Genomic DNA, 24,447 nt, shown 5'->3' on the forward strand with positions numbered 1-24,447 from the left:
TCCACTTGCGTAACATTAATCGTATTCGCCCCTCCCTCACTCTCCACACCACTGCTATCCTTGTTCATAGCCTTATCACTTCTCGTCTCGATTATTGCAATTCCCTTTTCTTTGGTCTTTCTCGCAAATCTCTTTATAAGCTTAAACTGGTCCAGAATTCAGCTGCCCACATCATTACTAGAACTCCCTCTATTCACCATATCACTCCCGTTTTGCAGCAGCTTCATTGGCTTCCAGTTAAGTTCCGCATTCAATTCAAAATTCTTCTGTTAACTTTTAAGGCTATCCACAACCTTGCCCCTCCATACCTGTGCACTTTAGTGTGGAAATGCACAAGCCAGTATCGTGCTCAGGAACCACTCCAACTACACTACCATGCCCCCCTCTTTAAGCCACAAGTGCAGCGATTATTTATTTAAAAACTGGCCTTTCCTTCTGAGCCGCAAATCCGCTATATCACACCACCTCCCATAATCACTAGTCCTCTGATTTTTCTCAGGTCTTGCATCCCAGTTTATCAGTTACCACACCCATAGAGTCATTTCCACCCTAATTTTATTCTACACTTGCTGCCAGTCTGCCCAGTCCTATGCAAGGCTTACTTCACCTGGGCAGAAATTCACATTGTAAGTTCCACAGGCCCCCACATCTTAAAACATAACTCGTCCCTCAATCTGTCTTGTACTACACCCAAGCTAAGCCTTAGTCCAACCTATATCTTATTCTGCCTTTACGATCAGGATACCTATATTTCCTTGAAAATAAATTTTGTTCTACTTTCTTTCGGATGTGAAAATTTCTCAGTTACGTTCTCATTAAATTGAGTCATTGCACACAGCCTGCCAAAAAAAATTATCTTCATGCTATTGTCTAGATCTGTGTTTCTCAACCCTTTCTCTTTTACGGCACACTTTTTGTAACCAAAAACATACCAAGGCACATCACTATTTTACTAACCACAAACACATAGATTACTGTATATATATCAGAACCCCCACTCCACCTGGCATTCATTCCCATACCACCATAATGTGTCAGAAGGCACGGCACGCACCCTGACCAAGTGGGGCATCAAAATAGCACATAAACCCACCAACAATCTGCGTATGGTCCTGTTTAATGCTAAAAACAAGAAATCGACAGCCCAAACACGAAACGCAGTTTATAGTATTCCATGCAATTCTTGCTCAGCTGTATACATAGGACAAACGTCAAAAAAAATTTCAACACGTGTACAGGAACATCGCAACGCTGTCAGAAGAAAGGACGCACTATCTTTGATATATGCACATACTAAATCGACAGGACACACATTCAACTGGGACAACGTGAAAGTAAAATGTAAGGCCAGTACAAAAAGCGCCAGAGAGTTGGCCGAGTCTTGGCTATCAGATGAAAATGCCATCAACAGACACTTGGACATAAACCCAGCATATGCCAACTTAAGAAGGACATATGCACTTTAATTTAACGATAACCCCCCCCCCCCCTTTTTGATCATACGGACTTAGTCACCTCCACCCACCCCCCCCTGAATGTGCTGCTATATATTGCCTTTGATTCTTGTAAGTCTAAGCATTATCCTCTGATGAAGACCCCTGATAGGGGTTGAAAGCTCAGGAATAAAACTATTTTATGATACGTGATTCGTTTTTTCTCCCTTTGTGGATCTCCAACTGCAAATATGCAAACCGTATCACAGACCTTCTCTTCCATATATATATATATATATATATATATATATATATATATATATATATATATATATATATATATATATATTATATATATATATATATATATATATATATATATATATATCTCAGACATGCTCAACTGCACGAAGGGGTGGGACTACTAGAGAAGCTGGTAAAAAAGCAGCTCTGAGATCAGTGTTCGCAGACATGGCACTTATTGGGCATTCCCAGCTGCCTTGTACCTCTGTCCACCCTCTCTGCCTCAGAGGCAGAGCCGGACTGACGTTTACAATCAGCGGGAGATTTTCCAGTGGCCTGCTGCCTGACCTGGCCTGGCATTCAGAGTAACCAGTGAAATAAACTAATGGTGAAATTATGTAATGTTATTATACTGGAAAACAATCAGGAGTTATTGCTCTGTAGTGGGCACAAATCATTTCGGTTTAACATTGGAGGGTTTCTTTTCTGGTTTCTTGTTTTTGTTCAAGTCAAGTTTTGACTTTGCATATGTCTCACGCTCTGACAGTTAAACAGGAGCGCTATGATGAGAGGTGCGTATGTCTGGCGCTTTGTGATTAAAGTTATATATGAAGAATGTTTAAAAGTTTGTAATATACTTTGAAGTATATTTGGATGTTATATGGGTTTTGGTATTTGTTATTGTGAATTTATTTTGTTTTATTTTTGTTTAAAATTTTAATGAAGTATATAGCATGTGGTCAGATTTTTAACGTTTTTTTTTTTTATTTTCCTTTTTCCCTCAGAGTGACTGAATAGGCTACATGAAATGCTTTTTTTTAATTAATGAAACACATATGTGAGTGGAATGATTTGTGTTTTTAAATGTACCTTTTGTTCTTTATTTCATGATAATGAAATGAATGTGTCTTGTTTTTACTTTATTTTATTATTTTTAAAGTGAGTCTGTCGCGCTCTGACAGTTAAAACTTAGCGCTATCATGAGAGAGTGACTGAATAGGATACACAAAATGTTTCATAGTTTTTAGTTTACTAAGTGCATTCTTTAAAAAATGCTTGACAGAATTCTGTGGCACTGAGACATTTTTTGAGTCTTTTGTCTATTGAAGAAATTCAAAGTGGTCTTTTTTGACCAACACTTCAAGCTTTGTGGAAGAGTATTCAGCATTACCATCCAGTCACTGACAGCGGCTGTGTAGATTCCTGACTCACAGTTGAAATTGCGAACATAATCTATGCACTGTGGATTCCACTGACAACTACTTTTTTGTGTTTCAGTGTTTTTTGCACATTTGTTTTGATATAATATAGAACTACATGGTTTATTTTTTATTTATGAAGTGTTGTTCCACACTTTATCAGAGGTTGTCTTGAGACTAAGAGTGAAATGTATGTGTAAAAACTGAATATACTGTATCCTCATTCATAAAAAATTCCAAGACAAAATGGTGTTTGTTGGTTTTTGAGTCTATTAGGCTGTACAAGAAAACTGATGTATATTGTGTGGCCTGGGTTAGACTTGGGATTCCCGGTCTGAATAAGCTTCAATGTTCAGCCCTGAATGGAGGCAACTCATATGCCCACTATCTACCAGCACTGTCAGGCTTGCTGGTGACCACACACCCAGGGCAGATGGACTCTAGCAGCCTGGAGATGCATCTGAAATGCTCAAAGTGCTGTGTCTACAACATATCAGATCTACTTTTATGCCAGCTTCTACAGGTAGTCCTGTCTTCCTCAGATAGGTTTCGACTACCCGAGGAGATGGGCCCTCTCAGGTTCAGACCCAAGTGCGTTACACTATTATTTCCATGGAACACCTGGTCAGCTCTCACAGTGCACCACTGTGCCACAGCACACTGGTTGAAAAACATTGCTCTAGATGTCTGCAGCTATTTTCTTGCTGCTTGTACTTTTCAGAAAGATGTTTTAGGTCTTGTTGTCCACAATACTTCAATACCGACAATTTGAAACGGCAAACATGGAAAGCAAGAAAGGCAGTAGTTACACCACATCCAGTTAGACAACTCAAGTTTGTCATAACAAGAGCTGGAACAAGTCTATGTGTAAGCTGCTCATCCTCAATCACTTGCCTGCTGATGAAGTCAGGTTGGTCCAGTCCAAGCTCCTTTATCTTCTTTTTTTCATCAACTGAACAATTTATGAAGAGGTGTTTCATTAAAGAAATAAGTAAATTTACTATGATTTCTGAAGTTCCACTTGAAGTTGCCATCTCCCTAGCTCACTCGTCTATAGTTATGTTAATGGTGGGTGTGAACTGCGAACCATTGACACGAACATGTGTCGACAATTTTCCAATCATATTAGATTAAAAAAAAACCTAAAACAATATTAATTTGCTGCCAATAAACGTGGGAGTACACAGGATGCAGAGAACACTGCCCCTGGAAAAATCTGAAAGCAACCAACTAAAGGGCAGCCTTAGGTCACCTGCTTGTCAAAACATCGTGAACTTACATACACTTTCATTTGGCCAGCGCCCTTCACTCAGGAAATATAAGTATTCGCACAGAAATTAAACAAGTACAACTCTGAACCAATTTTTAATGGATGTTGACATGACATCAAGCATGGTGTGCAAATAAACAAATTTATTTCATGAGCAGACCCCTGTGACCCTGTGTTCGGATTCAGCAGGTTGGAAAATGGATGGATTATTTCACATTACCTAATTAATTTAAGTAGAGTTTTTAAAATATTTAATGGGAAGAAATTACAAACCACCACTGCTACAGTCTCAAACCTGTTTAATGATCCTGGACTTCTTACCTTGTGCTTGAATCTCTGTGTTCAACCCTTTTGGTCTACAGAATCCTCACACACCACTGTAGAAGTGACCCTTCCTGCTAAATGACAACATGGCAAATTCTGACAATGCCTTACTACTACACTGGCTTGTATTTCCTCGTCAACAGCAGCAACTGTGAGTTCATGGTGCTGGATTAGCAGGCATCTCCTGCAGATATACAAGTCTTGGAAGCAGGTCTCATCAAATCAAGCTTCCAAAAGGTAAAACATCATACAGCCATCATACAACCAATACATGTATTGGCCTCATGCTTATTATTTGTTTGGGTGTATGTTAACTAATAAATCATTGCAAAATTAAATCTGAGTTATGAGTTTGAATGAGCTATGAATACTGTTCACTATCTACTGTATGCATTTACTGTTAAGATACTTTTAATAACACTACCACTATGCACTTCTTCCTGCTGCTACTCAAACACTATAAGGTGTCTGTTGAAAGTGTTTTATCTCTTTTTTGTTTACCTAAGTAACTGTTTCTTCTGTGCTTTCTTTCATTCATTCTTTTCAACCCAAGTACAATACCCATTTAAATTACCCCATTTAAAATGTGCTCTTTACCCTTGCCCTTTGTGCACTGTGTACCTGAATTAACTAGTATTCTTTTGCTTCCTTCATTATAGGAAAATTCACTTATTTACAATTAACAGATAAAAGCCCCGATAATTTTTTACTTACTTATTGCTTCTGCTGCACTGTGCTACACCTGCCACTGCTGATGCCTCACCTGCATGGGTTGCCTACTTTCACACACACCTTTCTGTTGCAACATACCTTTCTCTGAATAACAGCTAAAGCACTTTTAAACAGAAAAAAATCGGTAAAATGTACTTTAGTGGCAAAAAATAATGGCATATACTATGAAATATAAATGCTGTATATTACATGTTTCACACAGCAGAAACATGTAGAACTCAACTCTCAGTATAATTCACCAAATGAATGACATCAGCCTGCTGTTATTAGATAACCTTCTATTTGTGTATACATGTGAAATTCATAGTATCAAATTCTTAAGGGACACATTTTAATGTATTAAGTATATACTGACTCGCTTTGTTATTAAATGTGTGCAAAACCCAATGGCTTTCACCTCAAATGATGCTTTGCCCTCCAATTCCTCCCATTCTTTTAGTTGTTTCACTTTGGGCTAAAGGTGTATGCTAGCTCAATTGTTTTCTGCTGTTTTTCTTCTTGGTGAATTTACCACCAATGCAAATGAAAGAAATTGCATTTCATTAATCATACAATTTTTTGCATTTTTTAGCTTAGCTTAAACAACATCCGGTAAAACATTATAATATTTATAAATATATTGTGCAAGGCAATATATTAGGTAATATTTTATATTTAATGCCATATTTAGACCATACAAAATTAGGTCCAAACGCCATGAATTTCGACCAGACTATCCCATTCTTCAAAAGTAAATATTTATCCACTTATTCTATATTTTGTCCTCATTTAATCAATGGTCCTGAACTTTGCTCACATTTGCAAATGATGCCGTGGCAACTGTATGTACATACTACTCTGCTTCACACTACTTTGTAATTGCAAAATGTATAGAACAACAACAACAAGTTTATTTATTACTTGTATAGTAGAGTGGTGACTCTGAGGCTAGGAATCTGCACTGGTAATGGGAAGGTTGCCAGTTAAAATCCCGTAAACGCCAAAAGTGACTCTACTCCATTGGGACCTTGAGCAAGGCCCTTAACCTGCAACTGCTCTATACTGGGTATGACGTTAATCTGCATCCAGTCCTGCATGTAGGCCCTCCAACCTGCAGGGAAAAATCTGGGGGTTGGTGGCAGAATTGGCACTCCGGCCACCATAAAAAAAAATTCACACTGTTCCATTCCATCTGAACTAGTGTGGTGCTGAGGTGTCACCCGTTGCATGGCTGCACTCAAGTCCTAATCTGGGATCCTGAGTTGGTTTATCATGGATCTTTACCAGGACCTGTTTTTTGACAGCCCCCAAGCTGTAATGGGGTAAATACAATACATAAAACAGAACATAAGTATTCTTCTTCACACAGTTAGATAGCCAATCTATCACTGCCACTTCATGGCAGAAATCTCAGGATAGACTTACGGGGGACATGTATAAAACTTTACTCAGATATAAAGGAATGCTACACTACATTGTAAAAAATTCCCATAAAATACTAAATGAACCATTTAATTGTAAAGCTATGAATGATTTTAAAAAGTTTGTAAACAGATAAATGTATTTTTATTATAATTTAACAGGTTTTAAGCCTCCAATATCAATTAATTGTTTAAATCTGAAATATATTTTGCATAATATACTCATTGCTATAGAGTCACAATGATGCTGTTTTAAAACACTGAATGTTAAAGATATTGCATGTAATATGAAAATATTTTAGCACTTAAACTTTTTCCCTTATATTTCTGATTCACCTCAGTGAAATAGTTAAATTAATAGTAATAGGAATTTAATTGTTTGCTACATTAATATTACTGATATAAACAGTAGAGTCATCTACTATAATTGTTATATGATAGTAAAAGTTTTTCAGTGTGGTGCTGAGGAAATACAGGAGAATAAAGTGGTTTTTGATGCGTTACCTTTGTAGTCCACAACACAATATATATTGTAAAAGGAAGTTTTTCCAACTCTTTATCTACCTGCAAAGAAGCAGTTTCAAAAAGCCGATGAATGAAAAATATTGTTAATTCATTTACAAGCTGTGCTACGTCATTGTTTACACTAATGGAATAATGCTGAAATAGATCACAATAATTGTAGAACATCTTGAAAGGGTATGGATGAAAGAGCAGAGCAATTCTGTTCAATGAACGTTTCATTTGAGTTTTCTATGAATGATTACATTTATCCAAAGGCAATGCATTAAATATTGAGTACTAAACATGATACTTATACGGCAGATACATTGTGCTAAGAGTTAGATGGCTTTCAGAGCTAACTTTCATACCAGAGGCTCTTTAATAATGGCCTGAAACAGATAGCTCAATAAGCAAGTGCCATCTGAATCAGAGTGATTGTCAGACACCAGATTAAAGGTAATAAAACCAAAATGTTCTTTTTATGAATTGTCATTTTTTTCCTCTTAATGCTGTAAAGGATTAATTTACCATTCACCTGGACTATTTTTTGATCTTTTAGTGATAATAGTGTGGTTAAATACGATATGAGGCAAATGAATAAAGAGACCCTGGGAATATTTATCGTTACCTGCTGTTTGCTGGACATCTTTCTCAGCAGTAATGTAATATTCTTCACTGACGCAGAGCATCATTCTTTGCACACTTTTATGAGCTAGCATTGTCTCTGCAAAATAACCAGTTACTGTACAAGTAGTGAGGTATCATGTCAAGGTTAAATTAGTGTCAGTTGAAAAGAAATATTTAAGAGGAGCTTGTAGTTATTTCCTTCCCTAGGTTTCATATTCATGTTGAAATCTTTACATTGTGGTAGAAAATTATTATTCATACATACAGAACATAATGGTTTGGGTAAGATCGGCAGCCTCTTTGTTTTCTGTTATAAAAAATAAATATGACAGTATTTGCCTGCAGTGCCTCCTGCCTCCTACTTATTACAGGCATTGGAGCAGTTACTAGTGAATAATTTGCATTGCTCGCTACCAACTAGTGTATATCCATATATGATTTTTGATGAGTTACTGTAACTCTCTTTCATAAAAAATAAAAATTACTACATTGGATCTGTAGTAATTGTTATACATTATTTCATAATAATTATTATAACTTTTTGTCAAATCTCTATTGAAAGATAACAAGGCAAATATGTTTGAAGAACCAAATAAAAATTACATGCAATAAAATAACAACCCTATACACAATGTCCAGTCTCCAATGCTGAACAAACTAGTCCTGCAAAGACCAGAATTCTAAAAAGAAGCAAATGAGGTGCCTGAGTTGACTGACAGGTGAGAAACTGCACCTGTACTGTACCCAAGTAAAAAAGCTAACAGGAATATGGCAAGGACCACAGAGAACCCCTTCACGCACTAACTATATCATATAAGAGCAAAAGAAATTTGACAAACAAAAGGAGAACATTCAGTCCATCAAGCTTGTTCATTTAGCTAATAGCTAAAATTTCATCCAGATACTTCTTAAAGGCTGTCAAGATTTATGCTTCAACTAAATGGCTCAGTAGTTTGTAACAGATTAAAACATCTCTTTGCATAAAGAAGTGTTTTCTGGCTTTAGTCTTAAATTCACTTACCTTTAATTTTCACTGGGGCCTTTCAGAGAAAAGAGACATGCATGTTCTTTGACTAGCAATGAATGATCAAGGCAGGACTTGAACCCACATTTTCCAGAGGCCAATGCCTTATCCATTAGGCCACTAATCCATGTATCAATATAGATGCCAGCAGCCCCATTGATCTTCAGCGCTGAGAGATCCTAAAGAGTCAAATTGAGAAAGGAAGGTAGAATGGACAACAGAAGATTTCCAGCAAGAGTTGAAGGAAACTTTTGCAGTAAATGTTTATAAGGAAATAGGGCTTTGTTGGTGTATTGTTTTTATTGCGGGTTCCAATAACTCAGTGACACGTTGTTTGGAAAAGAGTAACTCTTTACTTGAACAGTCCTAAACATGTACAACAACTTCTGCAAAACACCAAATCCTCTTACAACTTCCTGTATGTAAATTAAGACATTACTATTAGCTGTCGAGTTCATAGATCAACATCAACTATCATTACATCTTTCTTTCTTTATAAACTCAAAAGACTGTAATTTTTTAAAACATGGTATCAACATATTTTCAGTATTTTAAATTTCACTATTTCAAATTATGTACTATAGCCAATACCCAAGAATTTTCATATTTTCAAATTGTTTTAACATGTCTCAATCAGTCTTTCAGGGCATTTCTTGTGACGAGCAGATTTCCTGAGTTGTACTTGTTGTTCCTTTAAATTTTCTTCCACAACATTCTCCTGCCCATTATTAGAATATTCCTGTTGATTAAAATTTGTTCCCTTCAGAAGATGCTGTCGATTCCTCCGTATTACTCTAGCTCCTTCTGTTTGTATGTGGTAAGATCTGGGTTGCGCTTGTTTTATTACAATTCCTTTTTGTGTCCATGTACTTCTGTTATCTTTGAATCTTACACTGTCTCCTTCACATAGCTCTGGCAACTGTTGTGTGCCTCTGTCAAAATACATCTTTTGTTTAGTTTGTTGTTGTTCTTAAACTGTCTCATCTCCTCACCATCCTGTGTGTTCAAAAGACCATCTTTTACTGGCAGATTGGAACAAAAACTTCGAACCAGTAGGAGATAAGCTGGTGAATAGCCACATTCTAGTGGTGAACTGCGATATGCTAAAAGAGCCTTATAAAAATCACCTCCACAATCCTTTGCTTTGCACATGAGTTTTTTAACAATGCCCACAGACTTTTCTACTAGACCATTGGATTGTGGAAAATGAGGACTAGAAGTATTATGAAAAAATTCCCAGCTTTCTGCAAAGGCTTTAAAACTTGCATTCGAAAATTGTGGACGATTGTCGGTAAAAACTTCCCCTGGCACACCATGCCTTGAAAAAATGGATTTCATGCACACAATGACAGTCTCTGCTGTTGCTTTACTCAATCCACATACTTCTGAATACAGGGAGTAAAAATCAGTTACAATAAGATAATCCTTCTGGTCACAGGTGAAAAGATCAGTACCTACTTTTTGATAAGGTCTTTGAGGTACTGGATATGGTTTTAGTGGCTCTCTGGGATTGTTGGGCTGGTACCGAATGCATGTTGGACAATTTGACACCTCATCTGAAATGTCTTGGTTTATTCTTGGCCAATACATTACTCCATGAGCCCTTCTCTTACATTTCTTACCTCCCAGGTGACCTTCATGAATTTTTTTAGCATGTGTTTTCTTAATCTTTGTGGAATCACTATTTTCCTGCTCTTGTATATAATAGCATCAATAATAGTCAATTCAGCCCTGTAGTTCCAATACTCACTAAGATCCATACTATAGACTTTTTTTCGCATTAGGCCAACCACTTACTATAGCATTTACCACCTGCATAAGTGTCTCATCTTTCTCAGTCTCCTGCCTAATTAGATGCATTTTGGCATTTGCTACAGGTATAGCGTCTGTAATCAGGTTTACATATGCCTGGATATCTTCAAATACTTGATAATCAGGTGGAGACTTTGGATCAGCTGCTCTGGACAGTGTATCTGCTGTATACATCTGCTTTCCCGGTGTATATACAACATTTAGTGCATAACGCTGAAGTTTGATCGTCATCCTTTGAATTCGTAATGGACATTCATTGAGGGGTTTTACAAATAATGATATTAATGGCTTATGATCAGTTTCTACTATGACCAGTTGTACTGCAACAAACTGATGAAATCTATTACATGTGAATACAATGCTAAGCAGCTCCTATTCTATTTGGGCATATCTGGTTTCTGCACCTGTCATAGAGCGATATGCATATGCCAGTGGTTGCTAGTTATCATCATATTTCTGAAGTAAAACGGCTCCCAGACCTGTTTGAGATGCATCAGCTGAAATTGTGATTGGTCTTGCCGGATCATAAAATTTCTGTACTGGTTCTTTTGTAAGTACTTTCTTTAAATGTTGCCATGCCATTTCTTGCTCGTGATTCCATTCCCACTCATTTTTCTTTTCAGTTAGCCTTCTTAGTGAAGCTATTTCTTCAGAAAGGTTGGGAATTAATTTTCCCATATAATTAATCATTCCGATAAACCTCTGAACATCTTTTTTACTTTGTGGTTTTTGCATATTTTCAATAGCTGACACTTTCATTGGATCAGGATCGACACCCCTACTGCTGATTGTATCGCCTAGAAATGTCAGTTCAGCCACCCCTATTTTACATTTGCTTTTATTCAGCTTTAAATTGGCTCTACGTGTAGCTTCAAATACCTTTCTGAGTCTCTCATCATGTTCTTCCTTGTTAGCTCCCCATATAATTATATCATCCATGGAAGTATCGACACCTTCAATGTGCTCATAGATCATATGTATAGTTTTATGGTATACCTCTGGTGCAGAAGCAATCCCAAAAGGAAGTCTCAAAAACCGGTATCTGGCAAAAGGGGTATTAAAAGTACACAGATTAACTGGCATCATCCAGTTTTAGCTGCCAAAATCCTGAAGATGCATCCAGTTTACTAAAATAGCTGGCATTTGCAAACTGAGACATTATTTCTTCATGTGTAGGGAGTTTAAAATGTTCTCTCTTAATTGCTCTATTCAGATCTCTTGGATTCTTAAATTTCCATTGTTCTTGTCTACGATTACTAAAGAATTAACCCATTCAGCTGGAGTATCTACTTTCTCAATTACTCCTAGCTGTTCCATTCTGTCAAGCTCAGCTTTTAAAGGTTCTCTCAGAGAAAATTGAACTTTTCTACATGGATGAATGACGGGAGGTGTATTTCTGTCAATTTTTATAGTGTGGGAGACATCCTAGTCCTTTAAATAAATCACTGTATTCTTCTATCAGCTGATCATAAATCAGGGTTTTCACTTTCAAGGACTAAAACTCTCTTTACTAGATTCAGTGTCTCACAAGCAGTTAAACCCAATATTGCTTGTACATCTTTTGGCACTATTATAAAAGTTAACATGTGCACTGTGCCCTTATATGTCACCTTTGCCACCATTTTCCTATTACAGGGATATCAGCATCTGCATAACCTGTTACTTTCACATGTGCATTATGTAGTTTTGGTTTTGGCCTCAAAGCATTAAATACATTCTCTGAAATAACATTTACTTGTGCTCCAGTGTCCAGCTTAAACAAAACAGTTACACCATTCACCTGCAAAGGAATAGCCCAATCTTTTCCATTTTGTCCTTTCTCTGACAAGACATTTACAAAAAATTCTTCTATATCAGTTTCTGTAACACTATTCACTTTACTTTGCTGCTCTAGTTTTCTACAGCATCGTGCAAAATGGTTATTCTTGCCACAGTTATTGCAGGTCTTACCATAGGCTGGGCACTTCTTTGGTGTATGCAACGTTCCACATCGTTTACATTTTGAGCGATACTTTCTGTCTGCCTCGTTTCTGGAACTTTCTGTTTGTGTCGCTTTCTTCTCTTCGGACGCCTTTTGTTTATCACGCTTTTTTAGAACATCTACAGTGCAGCTTTCACTTATCAGTTCTCTGGCTTGTGACTTTACCGTTTCAGCAGCCCTGCATAGCACTAAAGCTTTGTCTAAATCTAGGTCTTGTTCTCTAAGCAACCTCTCTCTTAGCGAGTTATTGGGTACTAGCGAACCTGCGGCGTACCATACGCCGCATAATCAGGCTGCTTTTTTAATGATTTTTAAGCACAGGGAGAAAATTAACATTTGAAAAATCGGTAATGTAATAAATCACCAAGAAAAGTAACATTGTAACAATGCACGGAATGAACCAACATACAATTGTCCGTGACTGAAAACTGGTGGACTGCCGTCGCACCTTCTCCTCCCAGAGCGAGGGATCGGGGTGGATGGTGCTCGGGCGCGGAGGGCGGAATGGGAGGAGAGGGGAAGGACACCCATTCCGCCCCCTCCGTCATGCTAGTCTGCTGATTTCTCGTTTAGTATGCACTGCCTGCTCATGTGCCCACCCCCAACTCATCACCTGAGTCGTTTTCCTCTTTGCACAGTCCATATGCACCTGTGAGTCACATAGACTTTTCATTGTTCTTTGCGGTTTTGGCTGCTTTTCTATATATAATCCACCAAGTTACCCGACCACGGTAGTAGCGTGTAGCATACGCCGCATAATTATGTATTGATGGGTGAACACTTCCTGAACGACACAGTTGACCAAATAGAAGTGAAAACAAAATCGAGCCCGGTGCATTCGTTAACTGCCTTGTAGCGCAGTGGTAGTGTTGCTGCTTTGCAGTAAGGAGACTGTGCAAGATTTTGGGTTCGCTTCCCGGTTCCTCCCTGTGTGGATAGCGCTTTGAATACTGAAAACACCGGTATATCAATGTAATGAAGTATTATTATTCTTATGTGTCCAGCGCTCTCTCTTGCGCGAGCCTGTATGTGTGTGTGTCGCTCGCTCGCTTGCTGCACGTGTTCCTGCAGGCATACCAGTAAGTGAATGAAAAGATGGAACTCTGGAGATAGCAACATACAACTGTCTGTGAGTGAACACTGGTTTTGGCAGATACATCCATATCTTTTTGAAAGTTTGGCCCTGTGCCTTATAAATTTTCATTGCAAAGGCAAACCTAACAGGAAATTGTCTTCGTGTTAAAGTAAAAGGCAAATTATCCGCGACAAACAAACTGTTTTACACGCTGCATACCAACCCGCGGCGTACTATACGCCGCATAATCACGCCGCTTTTTTAATGTTTTTTAAACAGAGGGAAAAAAATTAACATTTGCAAAATCCGTAACGCTGCTTTCAGTAAGTTTGGCCCTGTGCCTTATTAATTTTCATTGCAAAGGCAAATCTAACAGGAAATTGTCTTTGTGTTAAAGTAAAAGGCAAATTATCTGCGACAAACAAACTGTTTTACACGCTGCATACCAACCCGCAGCGTACTATACGCCGCATAATCACGTTGCTTTTTTAATGTTTTTTAAACAGAGGGAAAAAAATGAACATTTGCAAAATCCGTAATGCTGCTTTCAGTAAGTACAATGCACACGTGTTTAATTTGTTGGCCACTTTTTGCCAGCCGTCTTTTCTGGTTTGGGCTGCTTTTGCAGTGTTACTGCTTGTGCATATTAAATCTTGAAATCCTTCGAGTAACTAATTAACTAACTAACACCCACACACCCAGCTTGTGTGAAAAAAATGCGCCCGTTCTTTCATCATTTTGTTGCAGCCTATCAAAGACTTGCTGATCATGTTTTCTAGACTCAATATACATTGGCTTTTCACTCAGCGCGGGGGCGCGCATTCATCTCGGATTATTACATCCTGCTAGAATAATTTGCTACACGGCTGCGTTTGAAAAACCGACTTATCCCGGATGAGTTTCACTGGCATTAACGATTAGGAATCTGGTTGGAACAAAACCCTGCATCCACAGGGGTTCACCAGGACCGAGTTTGGGAAACTCTGTGAGGAGGGGTAGAGTTTCTGGGTGGGGCTTCGTTGTTCCTTTCCCATGATTTTCGATGGTGGACGCGGTCGGGTGTCAGAACCGAAAAGAATAATGAAAAGTCAAAGTGGCTCAGAGGTGCATGTTGGTGAGTTTTTGCGTCCGGGCACATGAGCAGACAGTGTGAATGCCTAGAGAGCGAGGGTAGATGCGGGCCGGGGAAAAAGGAGTGTTGATGGGCGGGGAAACGTCTTTCGTGTTCCTGCAGGACCATCTAAGAAGACGCATGTTTGTCGCGGATGCGAATTGCTGTATGTAGCGTGTAAAACAGTTTGCTATGGTGCACGCGGTCGTGCGTCGTAACCGAAAAGTCAACGTGGCTCAGAGGTGCATGTGTACTGTAGCACAGACGAACATAAATGACGGCATTTTTTCCGAGTCGTCGCGTCTGAGTTGGTGGGCGTGGCTCTGCGAGTTGTCGTTGTATCCAATGGTCTGAGAGTTGGTGTGCGTGGCTCCTTCCTGTGTGCGCCATTGGCATCTTATTTGTCGGCGGTTTAGTGAATCCACGCCCCTTCCGGCGTGCTTTCTATGGGTGGCTACTTGTCGGCGGCTTAGTGAATTATATATATAGATTCCACATACAATTCTATCTTTGATCAAGGAGTCTGTAAGCTCACCAAATTCGCACGTTTTGCTGCGGTTTCTCAGCTCCGTCACATATTGATTAATTGTTTCCCCGCCTTTCTGTATGCACGTAAAAAATCGATGTCTTTTGTAGGTCACATTTCTTTTAGGTATACAGTATGTCTCAAACTTGTCCAAAATTGGTTTCAGTTTTAATTCGTCCCCATCTTCAAAGACAAAATTATTATAAATTTCAAGCGCTTCATCCCCGACAACATGTAAAAATAACGAAGCTTTCATTTTATCCGCTTTACGATGTGCGTCAATTTCAGACAAGTAGAGTTCAAAGCACTGTTTGAATCTCCTCCAGTTTTCAGCTACATTACCAGTCAACTGAAGCTTTGGAGGCGGCTGCAGTCCTTCCATTTCTTCTTTATTATTTTATTTATTCTTTTTGTGTCTTTTTTTTCAATTCCTTGTCCCAAACTGTCTTTTCCAAACCCACATTCCTGACACCATGTATTGTTTTTATTGCGGGTTCCAATAACTCAGCGACACGTTGTTTGGAAAACAGTAACTCTTTACTTGAACATTCCTAAACATGTACAACAGCTTCTGCAAAACACCAAATCCTCTTACAACTTCCTGTATGTAAATGAAGACATTACTATTAGCTGTCGAGTTCACAGATCAGCATCAACTATCATTACAGTTGGATTGTAGAAAGGTGAAGCAAAGAGAGCTGTATTATTAAAAAAGGAATAGTTTATGTAAATTCAAAGCCAGTCACTTTTAACATTTTAATATCTGTGTTCTGGCACCACCAGTTCTATTCTAGTTGTTTGGCGACCTCTTGTGGTTGTAACAGAAACAGTTGCTCCTGCTGCTGTTGCAGCATGAGACAGGAAGTCAATGTGACAGGAAGTAGGGAGAGAAGGAAGTGAGTGTAGTAGCACACAGCTTGAGGTGTTTGTTTCATCAAACTCTCCTTCACTTCCCTTCTTAGTTAGCTCTTGTGAAGGCATTCCTTGTAAGTTGTTATATTTTCTTGTTATATATATCTTTTATTCAAGAAGCTTTTAGTCAGTGAAGTATTAAAGCTAATGTTATATATGTACTATGTAAGTTTGTTGAACTCTTAATCATAGAAGCAGGCTGTACTTAGAATGGTACTGTACTTACCTGATGTTTATACAAGTACTTATTAATGTTTGTATGTATTTGCCTGTACAGTTTCACACCATTTCATATGAATAAACAACAACAACAACAACATTTATTTATATAGCACATTTTCATACAAAAAGTAGCTCAAAGTGCTTTACATAATGAAGAAAAGAAAAATAAAACACAAAATAAGAAAATAAAATAAGACAACATTAGTTAACATAGAAAAGGAGTAAGGTCCAATGGCCAGGATGGACAGAAAAAGCAAAAAAAAAACTCCAGAAAGCTGGAGAAAAAAAATAAAATCTGTAGGGGTTCCAGGCCACGAGACCGCCCAGTCCCCTCTGGGCATTATACCTAACATAAATGAAATAGTCCTCTTTGTAGTTAGGGTTCTCACGGAGTCACTTGATGCTGATGGTCATACAGACTTCTGGCTTTTAATCCATCCATCATTGTTGGAACATCATGGTGCTTGAGTAGATGCCACCACCAAAGGACACAGAAAAGGAAACAGAAGAGAGAGTAGGGGTTAGTACAGATTTTAGAGCCACCATGAATAGTTATTATAATGAATTGGATATACAGAGTATCAAGATTTTACAGTGAAGTTATGAGAAGGCCATGTTAAAGTAATGTGTTTTCAGCAGTTTTTAAAGTGCTCCACTGTATTAGCCTGGCGAATTCCTACTGGCAGGCTATTCCAGATTTTAGGTGCATAACAGCAGAAGGCCGCCTCACCGCTTCTTTTAAGTTTTGCTCTTATCTTATCTTATCTTATCTTATCTTATCTTATCTTATCTTATCTTATCTTATCTTATCTTATCTTATCTTATCTTATGCTTTGGTTATCAACATCAGTTGCATGAAGGTGTTTAGCTTGCTGGATAATTTAATAGGCGATTTAATTGCCAACTGAATCAAGTACCCATCACTGTAGCCTGTTGAACAGGGAGGAGCTGGATGCTGGTGTCAGCCACAGGTGCTCATTTATCATATTACACAAAATTTATCCTAATTGTATTTGCTCATATACTGTATTATATCTTATCTACAGAACTACTATATCACTGTCTAGCCACTATAGTAAATGATGGCTAAACAATCAACCAAAAAGCTGTATAGAGAAAGATAATCGTGGAGTTATCAGGAAATTTTCAAACCACTACAGTAATTATATTAGGATCACACTCCTCAGCCAGGTTCCTGGAGAGGAGGGTCCGTCGGATAGTCGAGCCTCGGATTCAGGAGGAACAGTGTGGTTTTCGTCCTGGTCGTGGAACAGTGGACCAGCTCTATACCCTTAGCAGGGTCCTGGAGGGTGCATGGGAGTTTGCCCAACCAGTCTACATGTGTTTTGTGGACTTGGAAAAGGCGTTCGACTGTGTCCCTCGGGGAATCCTGTGGGGGGTACTCTGAGAGTATGGGGTACCGGACCCTCTGATAAGGGCTGTTCGGTCCCTGTATGATCGGTGCCAGAGCTTGGTCCGCATTACCGGCAGTAAGTCGAACCCATTTCCAGTGAGAGTTGGACTCCGCCAGGGCTGCCTTTTGTCACCGATTCTGTTCATAACTTTTATGGACAGAATTTCTAGGCGCAGCCAGGGCATTGAGGGGGTCCGGTTTGGTGGACTCAGGATTGGGTCACTGCTTTTTGCAGATGATGTTGTCCTGTTTGCTTCATCAGGCCGTGATCTTCAACTCTCTCTGGATCGGTTCGCAGCCGAGTGTGAAGCGGCTGGGATGAGAATCAGTACCTCCAAATCCGAGACCATGGTCCTCAGCCGGAAAAGGGTGGAGTGCCCTCTCAGGATTGGTAGCGAGATCCTGCCCCAAGTGGTGGAGTTCAAGTATCTCGGGGTCTTGTTCACGAGTGAGGGAAGAATGGAGCGTGAGATCGACAGGCAGATTGGTGCAGCATCCGCAGTAATACGGGCTCTGCATCGGTCTGTCGTGGTGAAAAAGGAGCTGAGCCACAAGGCGAAGCTCTCAATTTACCAGTCAATCTATGTTCCTACCCTCACCTATGGTCATGAGCTATGGGTAGTGACCGAAAGAACGAGATCGCGAATACAAGCGGCTGAAATGAGTTTCCTCCACAGGGTGTCTGGGCTTTCCCTTAAAGATAGGGTGAGAAGCTCAGTCATCCGGGAGGGGCTCAGAGTAGAGCCGCTGCTCCTCCGCATCGAGAGGAGTCAGATGAGGTGGCTCGGGCATCTGATCAGGATGCCTCCCTGGTGAGGTGTTCCGGGCACGTCTAACCGGGAGGAGGCCCCGGGGAAGACCCAGGACACGCTGGAGGGACTATATCTCTCGGCTGGCCTGGGAACACCTTGGGATTCTCCTGGAAGAGCTAGAAGAAGTGGCCGGGGAGAAGGAAGGCTGGGCATCTCTGCTCAAGCTGCTGCCCCCACGACCCGACCTCGGATAAGCGGAAGAGAATGGATGGATAGATGGATGGATGGATAGATACAGTAATTATATCAACTTTCAAACCTGCTGTAATTTCACTGTTAAAAACATTAGGCTACTTTTGTTTAACATAAGAAATCTTACTTGTGCAATGTCTCTGTGTAATTTGTGTCTACATAACGTGTGTTTTCTTTATCAAATCAAGTAACGGGTTAAAATTCAGAAAGCAGCCACAAATAATTAAGTGTATAGCATGCCACAGCTTATACCACTGGCCATGTTGTTAGTGAAGAGTGTACAAACCTAATGATGTTTGTGCTGTTTAAATCAATTTAAAAATCATTTCATTGCTGCAAGTGATAATCATCAATGCATCACTGCAGGATTTCACCATTATTGAACAACACACCATAGTGAGACTTCTTTGGGAAGAGGGAATGAAATTCACTGAATGATGTTGGCTCAGTACAGAAGTAAAAACAGCATAACTCAACGAAAAGTTTATGATTGGGTAGAAAAGTTTTAACTGGGAAGAACAAATGTAACCGACGAAGCTCGTTCTAGTTGACCATCAACAACATGCACACAAGCCCACACCGACATGGTGAATGCCTTCATCAGAGAGTGGTGGATTATGTTGTCTGCTGTTCAAGCACATTTGGATATCAGTTGTGGATCTGCATAGTCCATGATGACTTGGGGTTCTGTAAAGTTTGCGCAAATTACAGTGTAATCCTGAATGTTTTGCTTTCTTAAATGTTTCAAATTAGTTATACTGAAAATGCAGTGAATGGTGGTTATTACTTTATTTTTTTGAGTTGTCATGGACTGTTATTCAACTATTCTTAAGCTATGCTTAACTCGTTTTAGTTATATACACTTTGCGAGAATTGCTTTGTGAGAAAGCAAAGTAATCATGTTCAATAAACACACAACATTAGTTGATGTCATAACCACATGATTTTCCCGCAGCTTTTTTGAAGATGGCGTAGCCAATGTCAAACATAATTCTTTATTATAATTTCTTGTTTGTTTCTTTTTATAGTATTAATTTAAATTTGTGGGCATTTTTAGTAAGCTGAAGTTACTGAAATATTACATGTATTATAGTTTATGTAATGAAATGGTACAGCATTAGCTGTCCATCAAATACTGTAAAATTTGGTATATTGGGATGTCAATAAATAATTTGTAAATTTAGGTGAGATTTTTTTATTTTTCACAAAGTTTTAAAGAAGCTTTTTCACATAGTTTATTTGCCGGAGAACTGAGATTTTTCCATTACTACTACCAACATTTCATTTTGTTGGACCAAGCGCTATCTTTATATGCATTAATGTTATTAAATTATGTAATTTTACTTGTTTGTTTTTGTCATATTCCTGTGTGAGATGAAGCAAGATTTTAAGATTGTATCTTTTTTTATATATTTATTTATTTTTTTATATATATGTGTCAAGCTTCGAGGTTTCGTTTGGTCCAACTGTTGCTAGGTTATGGAAACACTGGTTAGCACAACATATGCTGAAGCATGTTTATTGCATTTGAATAACATTTACCACTGTAGCAAGTATTTTCTTGGGTGTATTTGAACGATAAATAAATAACTTTCCATTTCAGGCAATGTTACTTTTCGTTTTTCAACGTAAATTTAATCAGACTGCTTTTGCATCTGTTAAGTGACATTTTTCAGCCACGACTTTCAACTTTTTTGTAAAACAATTAGATGGTGTTTTTCTGCAAAACTTTCTTGTGTGGGCACATACTGCCGTCAAAGGTTCAAAGCCTAAGAATTTTATCAGAAATTTTTTAGTTGGTTATTTGTCATTTTTGTGGATTGCTTGATGTAACACTTGAAATGTTTTATTGCTGTTGCCTAGCTTTACATACTGTTTAATCCTTTATGTCTCCTATTGGATTCTGAAAACTTCAGAGATACGTTGAAATGGTTTCCCACTATTGGGTTAGTTGCCTGCCTCTTCTGCATCCAGTCCTGCAGGTAGGCCTTCCAACCCTGCAGGGAAAACTTGGGGGTTGCTGGCAGAATTGTCACTCCAGCCACCATAAAAAAAACCTCACATTATTCCATTCCATCTGAACCAGTGTGGTGCTGAGGTGTCACCCGTTGCATGGCTGCACTTGGGTCCTAATCTGGAATCTTGAGGTAGTTTGTCATGAGGTGGGTACAGCAATGTGCTATATCAATGCATGCTCCTAACCTCCTCCTCCTGCCTCTGGGCTTATTCATATAAAAATTGTTTCATGTAAGTCTGATATGTTAATAAATAAGCTGCAGTTTCAAGCAAGGAAACTTTTCATTTTCCAGCATAATCATCGTCAAGATATTTCACATTGGGGATATTTTCCAGTTAACTGCTTTTTAGTAAGACAAACAAATGGTGCCCTGCTGCATGTAGACAGATCAAGACTTTATTTATGTGCAGCAAATGGTTACAGAAATTCTTGCCTGTTGAGCTATCAGTAATTTGATTGCTTGCCTTTACCCTGTGGAAAATGAAGTACGACTTTAATATGGCCTATTTTTCTCCTTTTATAGTATTGCACAGTTTTAAGTTTTAAATCTGCTGTTGTTTCTTTTGAAAGTTTTTAAATGTACTGTATATTACTTATTTTTATTGCACTTATTTTATACATAAAAGTCTTCAAAGCAGTCCACCGCAGTTCATGTTCAGGTCTGATAGTCAAACAAAGTGTCGGAATACATCCTGTGGATGCACTGAGATGCATCTTCAGTAATGTATCCTGGGGTCATTGGGAGTTTTGGGTCTCGCAACATCAGATACACTTACCCAGGCAACCCAGCCGGGGATGATCAGTCCCCAACTTGCATCCCAGTAGCTAATGCCCATGGATCGCTCCTCTTTAACAAGAGCCATCTTTAGGCTCTTTGTGCGGTTTTTGTGATGGCTCTGATTGCTCTTCTTTTTTTGAACTCTGTCATGCCTAGCAGAATGAAGGCTTTCCAGAGTAAGCGGCTGGCAAAACCCCTACAACCCACTTCCGCTGGTAGGCAACAAACTCACCATCCTTGTCTCCTGCACTGCTCCAGAAGTCCTTGGAGTTAGCATACTTCCTCTAATATACCTCCTCTATGCGATCGTCCCAGGGAACAGTGAGTTCTATAATTACTAGTTGTTTTGTTGCTTCTGACAGTACAATTAAGTCTAGTTGTTGTGATGTGTGCTGGGAACTTAAGCTGTTTACCTAGGTATACCATCATCTGCAAGTCTTCCGCAGAGTAAAGTAAGCCTGCCTGTGATTTGGGCCTTATATGGGGCTGTTCACCTGCCCTCACAAAGATGACATTTCTGCTAGGTGGGCAGCGATGCTTACTGGAAAGGATGGCCGAGGAAACAGTATTTGCCACTACTCTTAACACCTGATCATGGCGCCAACGATAACGATAGCCTTCCAGGGCTTTTGGCCAGCTGCTGAACAAAATTAGTTTACCTGTTACCTTTATCTTTTGTGAATCAAGGGAATTGTTTTGAATGTTCTCTTATGCAGCATGTAGTCAAAATATTGAGCAGACAGTTAGCCAACATTTTGGCAATAGGGCTAATTTGTTCTTTGTTAAATATATTGAACTTAACCATCATTTGAACAGATTAATGCATTTTCACAGCCTATTTTTCCATTATCCCTTAATGCAGGGGTCACCAATATGTCGCCCGCGAGCTACCGGTAGCTCGCAACCCCTTTCCAAGTCGCTCGCCAAAGGGTTAATGAATCCTACATAAATTTGAAAACTTGATTAGTCAAATTAGGGGTGGGCGATCTTTCCAAAAAATCATATCATGATCCTTTTAACACAAAATCACAGTCCACAATCTGAATTGCAATCTACTGTATCTTTTCAATGTGGTATACACTTAAGAGAATATCTGGACTCAAACTCATCAAGACCTAAGTAACACTTTATCAAACAAAGTTGAATTCAACTGTTCTCTTGTTTGCTAGCTAAGCGGAGTTAAGGAAGATGCCCCAAAGCTGGCGAGTGAGTGAGTGAGGAAGGCCCCTCCCCACGGCCCACTGCGAGTTTCCTGGATTCGTGCAAATAAATTGGTACCGCTAGAGAACTATGATACATAGCAAAATTAGAAAAGTCACAAAATCAACCAGAATGTTCAAGCAAATTATAGAAAAAAACCTGCTCTAAATCCATTAAGTAGTTCTCTTTTGTGAATTTCCCCTTGGGGATTAATAAATTATCTCTCTATCTATCTATCTATCTATCTATCTATCTATCTATCTATCTATCTATCTATCTATCTATCTATCTATCTATCTATCTATCTATCTATCTATCTATCTATCTATCTATCTATCTATCTATCTAGTGAGAGTGGACAGACATACAGACAATGTGACATTGGATTTTATATATTATATATTAGTAAACCTTCAAAATAATGCTCAGTTAAAGTCTCAACAGCATTCTCAGCATTTCTGCAGCTTAGTAGAGTCAAATAACTATAAGAATCTTCACCAAGCAGCTCTGAAAATGTCTGCTTTGTTTGGGTCTACATACCTCTGTGAATCTGCCTTTTCTGACATAAATGTCATGAAATCAAAGTTCAGAACAAGACTGACAGATGAACATTTAAATGACTCCATAAGAGTGAACCTAAGTGGCTACACTCCACCATACACCTCTCCTGTTGACTCCATGCCAGTCATCTCACTAACTGAAAAACACATCACACATGCAACTGGACAAGTGAATACTCTTGTGAAGTGAAACAGTGACATGTAACAAAATGACAAATGAATAAGTAATATCTGTGTATTTGTAGTTGCATTGTTTTGTTTTGACAGCATTCATGTTTTAATTCAGTGGTGTGAGATACACTAGAAAATGCACACAGACATACAAAATTCACTTGCAGGTGAACTAAATATTTTTTTGTCATGTTTTAATGTAAAATTTGAGTTGTGGACACCAACATTTTGTAAATGTTCAGGCAAAACAAGCTTATTCAGTTTGTTTAGGTTGAAATAAACTATGAGAATAAACGTTAGAAAACATGAGTAGCTCTCGGCCATTTTCATTTTGTAAAAGTAGCTCTCAGGGGAAAAAAGGTTGGAGACCCCTGCCTTAGTGTCACTGAAGATTAAACAGATGTTTTCTATCTTGTTCAAACATTGAAGAAAGAGAATGTTGTGACAATACAAGTTATGTTCATTCTCTTGTGATCTGAGATCAGTGTTATTGAAACACTACTGTCTACTGACCAGTAATTATTCACAAATCAGTCTCTTAAAATGTTTATATGATGGCTGTATTTGCACATTTCTGTCATTCAGTGTATTCAAAATACATTTATGTAGACATCACACTGAAAAGGACAATGCTAATAGGAGGTAGAATCACGTAGTCATGCTGTACCCATTGTGCTATATCTACCAACCCCTTTCAGAAGCAAGTCTCCTTAGTTGAGGGGTCATTTGAAAAACTATGAAATGGTAACTTGTCCTTTCAAAATTCTTTATTTAATGCTCATAAGTCCAGGGTTCACCCAATATATGATATATTGATGATATTGACTTTTGTGAATATGGCAAATCATGTGCTGGTGTAGATCAGTCTTTTGAAGATACTACTTCAGAAGATACATATGCTTGTGTTC

This window comes from Erpetoichthys calabaricus, chromosome 6 (genome assembly GCF_900747795.2).
Source record: "Erpetoichthys calabaricus chromosome 6, fErpCal1.3, whole genome shotgun sequence".
Taxonomy (NCBI): Eukaryota; Metazoa; Chordata; class Cladistia; order Polypteriformes; family Polypteridae; genus Erpetoichthys; species Erpetoichthys calabaricus.